Source organism: Eurytemora carolleeae, unplaced genomic scaffold (assembly GCF_000591075.1).
Source record: "Eurytemora carolleeae unplaced genomic scaffold, Eaff_2.0 scaffold1410, whole genome shotgun sequence".
NCBI lineage: Eukaryota > Metazoa > Arthropoda > Copepoda > Calanoida > Temoridae > Eurytemora > Eurytemora carolleeae.
Window position 1 is genome coordinate 23,548 of NW_019402137.1, and position 11,373 is coordinate 34,920.

Below are 11,373 nucleotides of genomic sequence, written 5' to 3' on the forward strand. Positions count from 1 at the left end.
ACTAGGAAACTGGAGAACCAAGGAAACTGGAGAACTGGGGAAACTGGAGAACTTGAGGAAACTGAAGAACTGGGTAACTGGAGAATCGGGGAAACCTGAGAACTAGTATAACTGGAGAACTGGGGGAAATGGGGGAAAGAGAAATTGAGGGGAAACTGAAAGTTGTAGAAATCTAGAGAACTTTCCCTTTTCTTAATTCTTAAACAACAAGTTCCTTTATAAATGATACATTCATTCTTTCAGAAAATTCATTTTCTCTCCAAGAACATTTAGATAGGAGGGAGATGGGGGGTATTATATTTATATTGCAGGGTGGCCAAAGGGAAGAGGGAGGATATTTTAGAGTGGAGGAATTGTGGAAGAAGGAGGTAGGGTTGTATTTACCAATTTATCCTTCTGCACTTGTTTTTAACAACACATAATGATGATTGTTAAATGTTGGTGCCACCCTCCCTCCTCCCTCTCCCCTCCCTCCCTCCTTCTCTTTATTTTATGTAAAGTTTTTCATATATTCCCAGCTTACCACTTGTTTTTGACAAATTCACAAAATTACCCTAAGCCTACAAACTTTAGTGATATTCAATATTCTCAACATTTTTAAAACAAAATTAATCAAGAGCTTATTTACTATAGTACCGTTTGGCTTTATTCTAAATCATTTTGTCCTCCTTTTAAGTACTCTTTTGGCTTATTTTCTAATCCTCTTTGGCTTAATTTCTAGTCCTCTTTGGCTTTTTTTCTAGTCCTCTTTGTCATCTTCCTATACCTCTTTGGCTAATACTAGTCCTATTTGGCCTAATAAAAAGTTCTCTTTAGTCTATTTTCTTGGCCACTTTGGCTAATTCTAGTCCTCATTGGGTAATTTCCTCTTTGGTTTATTTTCTAGTCCTCTTTGGTTTCTTCTAGTCTTCTATGTCCTCTTTTCTAGTCCTCTATTTTCTGATTCTCTTAGGCCTATTTCCGTGTCCTCTTTGGCTTGTTCTAGTCCTTTCTTGTCATTTTTCTAGTCCTTTGTGTCTTATTCAAGTCCTTTCTGGTCTATTTTCTAGTTCTTTTTTGCTAATTTTAGTCTTATTTGGACAATTTTCTAGTCCTCTTTGGCTTTTTTTCAGTCCTCTTTAACATTTTCTCTTGTCTTCTTAGGCTTATTTTATATAGTCCTATTAGGATTATTTTCTAGTTCTATTTAGCCTATTATTAATCCTTTTTTGTTAAATTGATTTAGACTATTTTATGGTTCTCTTTGGCTTAATTCCTGGTCCTCTTGGGTTTATTTTATAGTCCTTTTTGGCATATTTTCAAGTTCTTTTTAGTCTAATTCTAGACCTCTTTAATCTTAACTGCCTATTTTCTAGTCTTCTTTGGCTTATTTTCTAGTCCTCCATGGGCTTTATTTTAACTATTAAAGCAATAAATTATTCTAATTCACGTTAATACAAAATTTTTCGGATCTTAATAATTTAACCCATATTTTGCCATACATTTTTTAATGCATATGGTAGGGTAGATGATGATTTTTAAATGCTCCGACTCCTTAGCACCCTAACCCTTTATCTAGAGGCCTATTTTTTAATGAGTTTTACTAACAATTTGGGATCACTCTTCTTCTCTACAAAAGTGAGTGCGTATTTCTGCTGCAGAAAATCATACAAAAATAATCATAATTAACATTTTTAAACGAAGAAATATGACAATATCTTCCACATATCATGCGTACAGTCCCTTTAGAATTGAAAATCTACATTCCTTTATAAAAAGCTGGTTTTTTGGTATGCAACAATGTTCATTTAATCCCGCCGGGATATTTTCATTGAAAGATACTTTGAAAATCTACAAAGGCAAAAAAAAAATCCGCAAAATACGCGAGCCCTCGGGTTTATCATTGAATCCCCTTTTTAAAAAGGAATGTCATTTACTCTCAGACAAATTAGAATCAATGGAAATTTGTCTGAGAGTAAATGATACATTTTTGACCCTACTTCCTATCACCCTCCCCTCCCCTCCCTAACCTCCCCCCCCCCTTGGTCATTTATGCAAAATTGACCGGCCTGGCTGCTTAAAACATGTAAAGCAAGATTAACCTTGAAATTAAACAACATTGACCCATTTTAAACATACATGGTGATAGTAAAGCAAGATTGCACTTTTCCCTACAGTCTAAAAGATGTTCGAACTTTATTTTGCCAAAAAAAAACGACTCTTCCATCTCGATTATTTTTGAAAATACGACTTTATAAAACTACCTGGCACAATTTATTGAACTTAAATTGATTTAAATTTTTGTCAAAATCAGAATTTACAAAGACTTTTGTGAAAAAAATTAAATAAGGGGATTTGTTCTATTTTAGAATTTTATATTGTTTTTCTTTTTAGAATTTTATATTGTTTTTCTTTTTATAATTTTATATTGTTTTTATATAATTTCATCTTTGATAAACTTGACTTAGTTCTCAAATGGTAGATTTCCTGGAACATTATATATAGGGATTAATTGTTGCGTTACTTGTAAAGATGGGCATCATTTTTGTAACAAACGAAATTTTTGAGAACGATGGATGAACGACTTGGATTGTTCAGAGAAATGATAAAATGAACGTTGTTTAAAAGAAAACAAAAATTAACTATTTAAAATTTTGATAATTTTTGAATGATATATCTAAATTGATCGTTCGAGCAACTTAAAAAATCGATCTTTTTTACTGAACGAACGAATTTTCGGAGAGATATGGTTTTTATACTAAACAAACAAGTTATCGAACAATCTATTTTACTAAACGATCGTTCAGTGAGAAAACAAACGAAATAGATAGAAAATTAACAATAATTTTGAGAAAGAAAAAAGAAATGGGTTGTTCACGAACGACGAACGAACAAAATAAGATAAAAAACTGAACGAGTTTATCTCTAGTTACTCTGCTGGGGGGTAGCAAGGGCGCTGGATTGGGGTGGCTGGGAAGGGAACAAACACAAGGGAGGAACGTACTAAAAGTGTGAGGGATGGGGAATAATATGGGATATAGAGGGGGAATTGTAGGGATAAATGAGGTGAGAAGAACTTGGATTTAGATGGGGAAATAAATCAGGCCAGAGGAGGAGGGAGGGTGAAGTGCCAGGGAGGGAGGGTGGTGGTATGGTACCAGGGAGGGAGGGGGGCGGTATGGTACCAGGGAGGGAGTGGTGTAACATTATGGGGAGGGAGGGTGGAGTGCCAGGGAGAGGATGGGGGGTAGGCAGTGATTATTTTATTATAATTTTGTCTGGAAAATAAGTTTTCCGTATAAAAGTCAACTTGCTTCATTTTGAACTTTCAAACCAATTTGAGTTAAAACGACCAAGGGGTTCCTACTCCCTGAATTATGATCTAGCATACAAATAAAACACAGACAAACATATATTACTACTTTTTACAATATAGAAACTTTGGGAACCTTCGCTATAAAGTTTTCCAGTCATCTGAAATCAGTCATGTGGTTCCTGAGTTATGATCTAACAATCAAACAAATAAACAAACAACAGGAAAACTGGATAAATTCCTACTTTATATGCATATACTAGTTTGGGAACCCAACTTTGCAGAGGGTACTCATAGTTACTCCCGCTGTTTACCCGCACTTAGACGATTTTTACCGGAAAACTAAATTTTCGATAAAAATGTTGACCCACTCAACCTAGAATCTCAAAACCAAGCTAAGAATATTCCCGTGGGTGTCCAGAGTTCGACAATCAAATTTGACGCAAATCGGTCCAGGGGTGCCTGAGTTATGATCGGACAAACAAATAAACAGACAAACAGATATTACAACTTAATATACAGGGTGTCCCAATAAACATGGGAATTCAGTGACGAATTCGATATCGTCTTTTTAAATAATTCTTTGATTTAGTATAGTGATACCTACTGAGAAAGCTGTAATCTGTAAGAGTTTCGTCTGCTATGTTCACATTTTGTTTGTTTATGTTTTGACTGCATACGGTTGTACTTAGTAAAACAAGAAAATTACAGTATACAAACAGAGTAAACTTGTCCGTCTTCCCTGTTCATCTTGTGGAGACATTATAGACACATCTTTACAGTCTTTTGCCCTTTTCATAAAATAAACTCTAATAAACATAATAATATTATGTATTTTGAAATTAGGTATTACAATGCTAATTCATAACAAAGACGATATCGAATTCGTCATTGATTTCCCATGTTTTTTGGGACACCTGTATATAGATCCTGGTTTTGAAACCCAGCTTTACAAACTTGAATTTTGAATAAAATGGGGAGTTAATAACATACAAACAGATCCAGAAAAGAAATATCTAATTTATATGCAAAGAGAATAGAATATATATTAGAGTGGAATTTTCTAGAAAAAAGGGCAACGGCCATGTTGTTTTACTGTTTCCTTACTGCAGGTGTACTTCACATATTTGTGCTATAAAACCTTTTGTTTATATGTTTATATATTTGTTAACGTTTATTCAAGATGAATTTACAAATTTTAGACGGAAAATGTAAAACTAGAAATATTATCTAATTCCTGAAGAAATATACAATAATTCGCATCAATATTAATTGAAAGTGGACTTTTCATTGAACAAAATGCTTTTATCTTTATCAATATTTATAAACATTTTCCATTACCTTTTTTAAAGTTAAGAGATTGTATAACTCCAATAATCTAAAGAATGTACTAAATGCCTTACTCCATTAATACTTCAGTCTGTATCAATCCAGATACAACTCGCTTACAAACTCTTTACTTTCCACACAAGAACTTATACTTTATTCTGTATCAATCCGGATACAACTCTCTCTCTCTCTCTTCTGTCTTCTCTACGCGAGAACTAATACGTCTGACCGTACTGAAACAGTATACACATTCAACTGATCTATATTTTGAGTATAGTATAGACCAAGAAGTCTGTTCAGAAATTAATGAACATAGTTATATATGCAAGACACAATAATTTGGGTAATTACGATATTTATTACAAGTCTTTGCCACAAACTCAAATTTTATAATCCCTTTATCTATGATTTCGTAAACCTTTGATATTTGAAACTTGGATTATGATCAGAATTAGGGTTTCCAATGAACGAAACGCTTCGCGAAAAAATGCGCATTTCGGAAACTTTTTGACGAAATTTCACATTGTTTTGAAAAAAAAGGAAAGCGGAAACGAAGCAAAATTTCGCGAACATTTTTTGGCGAAAATGTGAAATGCGAAAATGCGAAAATTTTGTGAAATCCATGAGTTTTATAGATTCAACAATTAATTACTCGAAGGAACTTGTGGAATTCTCTGCTATGATAGCTCAATATTTGAAGTTTTATTATGTCATATAAATAATTTCTCTTCCTTTACTTTAATAAATGTTTAATGAACAGAATTTAAAAATATTTTTGTACTTTTATAGTAGATAAAGTTTATTTTAAAAAGAAGGTAATTTTTAAAGTTGATTTCACAATCTGATATTTTTACGATGTGATATTTTTTCTTTTAAAATTTGTGACGTTATTTAAAATAAAAATTGAAATTATCATTGTTTTAATTGAACTAAAAATGTTTAATCATAATCATGTATAACAGCAACAAGTAAATTGAAAAAAGTAAAATTTTATAACGTATCTTGAAAGTGAGGATAGTTATTAAGCAGGGTGAATTTAAAATATTCCGAATTATTTTGGTTCTTCCCGTAGTAGATCTTATTTTTTGTTTTAAAAAGAAAGATCTTAATGGTCCAGAAAGTATTTTCAAGCAAATCTATGAATTGTCAGGTGTCTCCTCTAGTCGTTCTTTAATCTATATTTACATATTGTTAATCCATCAATTCGGCTCGAGGATAAATCCATCTTTGAAAATGAGTCTTGTATTCTTTAAATTTAGCATTTTTCGCGAGCGAAAGGGTTGCGAAAAAAAATTGTTGCAAAATTTTCGCGAAACGACTTTTCCTTTTCGCTGGAAAACCCTAAACAGAATTCATAGATTGACATATCTGTCGGGTTATGACATAAAGTTGAAAATATATTGGGATTAGAAAATCAGAATTTGAAGCAAAGACTCAATTCCTTAGTATGGCTTTTTTTACAAAGTAGATGAGTATACTTTTTGTTTGTTTGTAATTAAAACATAAATTCTTTTTTGGAATCTATCTGAGGTCGTAGTTTTGAGTTCTGTATCGTTAATCTTGATATCTGTAATGTAAGGAACTTTTAAGTTTTGATAATGAATACTTAAAGGGACTGCAAGCGTAATTTTAAGTGACCCTCCATTAGCAATTCGCAAAGGTATCCTTAAGTTTAAATTCTATATCCTTGTTTTTTGTTACTTATAACCGTTTATTTTCAATTGCGGTTTCTCTGCAAATCAAACACTTTTTGAATAAGAGAAACGACGCTATACCACATTTATTGATGAGGTGAAGGTTTAAAGGGTTTTAAATCGGGCATAGATCCTAGTGCAACAATGTCGGGTAAATAGATCCTATAGTGCGAAAATGTCGGGTAAATAGATCCAATAACGCAAAGATGTAGGGTAAATAGATCCTATAGTGTGAAGATGTTGGGTAAATAGATCCTATAGTGCGAAGATGTTGGGTAAATAGATCCTAGTGCAAAAATGTCGGGTAAATAGATCCTATAAGATGTTGGGTAAATAGATCCTAGTGCAAAAATGTCGGGTAAATAGATCCTATAATGCGAAGATGTCGGGTAAATGGATCCTAGTGCAAAGATGTCCGGTAAATAGATCCTAGTGCGAAGATGTCGGGTAAAAAGATCCTGTAGTGCCAAAATGTCGGGTAAAAAGATCCTGTAGTGCGAAAATGTCGGGTAAATAGATCCTATAGTGCGAAGATGTCGGGTAAAAAGATCCTGTAGTGCGAAAATGTCGGGTAAATAGATCCTAGTGCGAAAATGTCGGGTAAATAGATCCTATAGTGCAAAGATGTCGGGTAAATATTTCCTATAGTGAGAAGATGTCAGGTAAATAGATCCTATAGTGCAAAGATGTCGGGTAAAGAGATCCTAAAGTGCGAAGATGTCAGGTAAATAGATCCTATAGTGCGAAGATGTCGGGTAAATAGATCCTATAGTGCGAAGATGTCGGGTAAATAGATCCTATAGTGCGAAAATGTCGGGTAAATAGATCCTAGTGCGAAAATGTCGGGTAAATAGATCCTATAGTGCGAAGATGTCGGGTGAATAGATCCTATAGTGCAAAGATGTCGGGTAAATAGATCCTATAGTGCAAAGATGTCGGGTAAATAGATCCTATAGTGCAAAGATGTCGGGTAAATAGATCCTATACTCCGAAGATGTCGGGTAAACAGATCCTATAGTGCGAAGATGTCAGGTAAATAGATCCTATAGTGCGAAGATGTCGGGTAAATAGATTCTATAGTGCGAAGATGTCGGGTAAATAGATCCGTACTTTTCATGTTCGGCATCGAAGCATGTTGGAGTCTACACAATCACAAAAAAAGAATGAATTTTAAAGTGACTCCTCCTGTTTAAATCAACACTTAATTTTTCTTTTAAAAAGTGTACAGTGTACAGGGGCGTATACAGGGGTGGGGTGGGTGGCTAAATCCAACTTGCAAAGTGAAAGTTATGATAAATTCAGTTCCCGAGCCTTACTTTCCTGGAATGTCAAAAAGATTACCCCCCCCCCCCCTAACGAAATACATGTAAACGCCCCTGATTCTACATGAATACTGTACAAATTCTTTTAGTAAAAAATATTTTCAAATATAAACAATGTGACGAGAAATTTTGTCAGTGCTTAACGAGGAATCAATCCTATGTCTGTCAAAACAAAATGAAAATTGTTAAATTTTCGTGTCTTCTTGTTCTGTAAAATAAGTTTTGTATTTTCTCAGTTTAATTTTTTGTTAACAGATTAAAGAAAATAAAATCAAAACACAGAAACGTTCACACATTATTGCAAATATGAACATATTCTAAATTATAATAAAAAGTAAGAAACATAATGTGTTTTTTATAAGTTTATCCCTGGAGAGTGCAGAATAAGGTTGTTTGCAAAACTGGATAAAATACTGAACAAGATAACGATATGAAATACAAAAATATACAGCACCCTTAAAACCAATCTGATCAAAAGTGTGAAAGATACTGGCGTTGTTCTGACCCGAAAGTGTTTATTTCTGTGAGTTTCTCCACTTTTTCTTATACGCAAGAAAAGCACAAGTCACTTTCGCACAGAAACCGCAATGAACATAAAAAGTTTAAAGAAACCAAAACATTGATATCTAATTCAAAATTGATTAGGGCCTCACTCTGGGCCGTAGTAAATTTGAAGTCTAACAGGACCTGCCCAGTTTGTACCGGCATGCCAGATAACAGTGTGTACTGACCCGATCCTATGGTTCAGTACGTAGCCCTAACCAGACTAACATACGACAGGGGTCAATTTTCTTGGCATAGTCTCATCGGAGGGCTAACTTTGACAACTCCCATGGCTTTTTCAGAATTTTTACAGTACCCGGCCTAATCCTAGGCCTATCTGACCGACCCCACTGGCTTAGTCCACTGTGGCCCACCACTTTAAATCGAATATTGCCATCTTTGAACGGAGGGAAGGTCACTTGAAATTATGCTTACAGTCCCTTTAACCCAAATTTGTTTTAAAAGATTTTGTTTTATTTTCCATTGCTCTACTTTCGAATTCCTTTGGGAATATCTGAGACATAAAAGAACAATTATCTTAACGAAATTTTAAACAGTTTTAAATGTTAATTTAACAACTTTGTGGACAGGTGGAACATTCTTTAGGTATTCAGGAGATTGAATTTTTTGGTAAAGGTGAAGTCTTAAAAATTTTGATATATTCTACATAAATCATTATTGATTCTTGCATTGATTTTTTTACAAATGATGGATAGATATCTCGATTTCCGTTCTGAGCTAAACCAATATAAACTTTATTAAATTTAAACATTTTATTCGAAAGAACATTAATTAGATAGAACTAAAAGGCACTTTTCTATAATTAATAAATGTTCTACTAAAAAATGTTTATACATTTCAAATAAATGTTTATATCTAATAAATGTTTATATATTTCTAATGAATGTTTATATCTAATATATATTTAAACATTTCTAATAAATGTTTATATCTAATAAATGTTTATACATTTCAAATAAATGTTTATATCTAATATATATTTATACATTTCTAATATTGTTGTTAAATTTCTAATAAATGTTTATATCTAATAAATGTTTAATCTCATAAATGTTTATATCTCATAAATGTTTATATCTAATAAATATTTATACATTTCTAATAAATGTTTATACATTTCTAATAAATGTTTATATCTAATAAATATTTATACATTTCTAATAAATGTCAATAAATTTCTAATAATTGTTTATATCTAATAAATGTTTATACATTTGTAATAAATGTTTATATCTATTAAATGTTTATACATTTCTAATAAATGTTAATACATTTCTAATAAAAATTTATATATAAGAAATGTTTTTATTTAATAAATGTTTTATCTAATAATAGGTTATCATCTTACATGTTCTATCTAATAATAATAAATTTTTTATTTAATCAATGTTTTATCCAATAAATGTTCTATCTACTAAATGTTCTATCTAATAAATATTCTATCTAATAATTGTTCTATTCTAATAAATGGTCTAACTAATAAATTTTCTATCTAATGAATGTTCTAACTAATAAATGTTCTATATGATAAATGTTCTATCTAATGAATGTTCTGTCTAATGAATGTTCTATCTAATGAATGTTCTATCTAATAAATGTTCTATCTAATGAATCTTCAATTTAATAAATGTTCTAACTGATAAATGTTCTATCTGATGAATGTTCTATCTAATAAATGTTCTAACTAATAAATGTTCTATCTAGTAAATGTGCTATCAAATAAATATTCTATCTAATAAATGTTCTATCTAAATAATGTTCTATCTAATAAATATTCTATTTAATAAGTGTTCTGTCTAATAAATGTTCTATCTATTAAAGTTATTATTAAATAAATGTTCCAATGAACGTTCTATCTAATAGTTTTTCTATCTAATAAATGTTCTATCTCATAAATGTTCTATCTGATGAATGTTCTCACCAATGGATGTTCTATCTAATAAATGTTCTATCTAATAAATGTTTTATCTGATGAATGTTCTATCTAATGAATGTTCTATCTAATGAATGTTCTATCTAAATAATGTTCTATCTAAATTATATTCTTTCAAATAAATATTCTATCTAATAAATGTTCTATCTTTAAAATGTTCTATTGAATAAATGTTCTATCTAATAAATGTTCTAACTAATTAATGTTCTATCTAATGAATGTTCTATCTAATGACTGTTATGTCTAATAAATGTACTATCTAATAAATGCTCTCTCTAAAAAATGTTCAATCAAATTAATGTTCAATCTAATAAATGTTTTATCTAATAACCGTTCTTACTCATAAGTTTTTATATTTATTGAATAGTCTAGTATGAATAATAATGTTTTATCATATAATGCTTATATCTAAAGAATATGTTATTAAATAAATGTTTTATTTAATAAATATATTAAATGTTTTTTTTTCTGAAAAATGCTTAATCTCAGAAATGTTTTATCTAAAAAATATTTTATCTATAAGAAGTGTTTTTTCTAATAAATGTTCCATCAAATAAATGTTCAATCTAGGAAATGTTTTTTCTAATAAAAGTTCTAACTCATACAATTTTTATGTTTAATAAATAGTGTAATTAATAATGTTTTATTATATAATGCTTATATCTAAAAATTAAATGTTCTATCTAATAAATGTTTTATCTGATAAATTTTTATCTAATAAATGTTCTTTCTAATAAATATTTTATCTGAAATTTTTTTATTTCTAATAAATGCTTTATCTAAGAAATGTATTGTTGAATAAATGTTTTATCTTTAAGAAATGTTTTTTCTTATAAATGTTCTATCTAATAAAAGTTTATATAAAATAAATGTTTATATCTATGAAATGTTTTATTTAATTAATGTTTTTTATAATAAATCTAATAAATATTCTTTCTAATTAATGTTCTATCTAAAAAATGTTCTATCTAATAAATGTTCTACCTAATGAATGTTCTATCCAATAAATGTTCTATCTAATAAATGTTCTATCTAATAAATGTTCTATCCAATGTATGTTCTATCTAATAAATTTTCTATCTAATAAATGTTCTATCCAATAAATGTTCTATCCAATAAATGTTCTATCTAATAAATGTTCTATCAAATAAATAAATAAATGTTCTATCCAATAAATGTTCTATCTAATAAATGTTCTATCTAATATATGTTCTATCTAAAATGTTGTATCTAATAAAT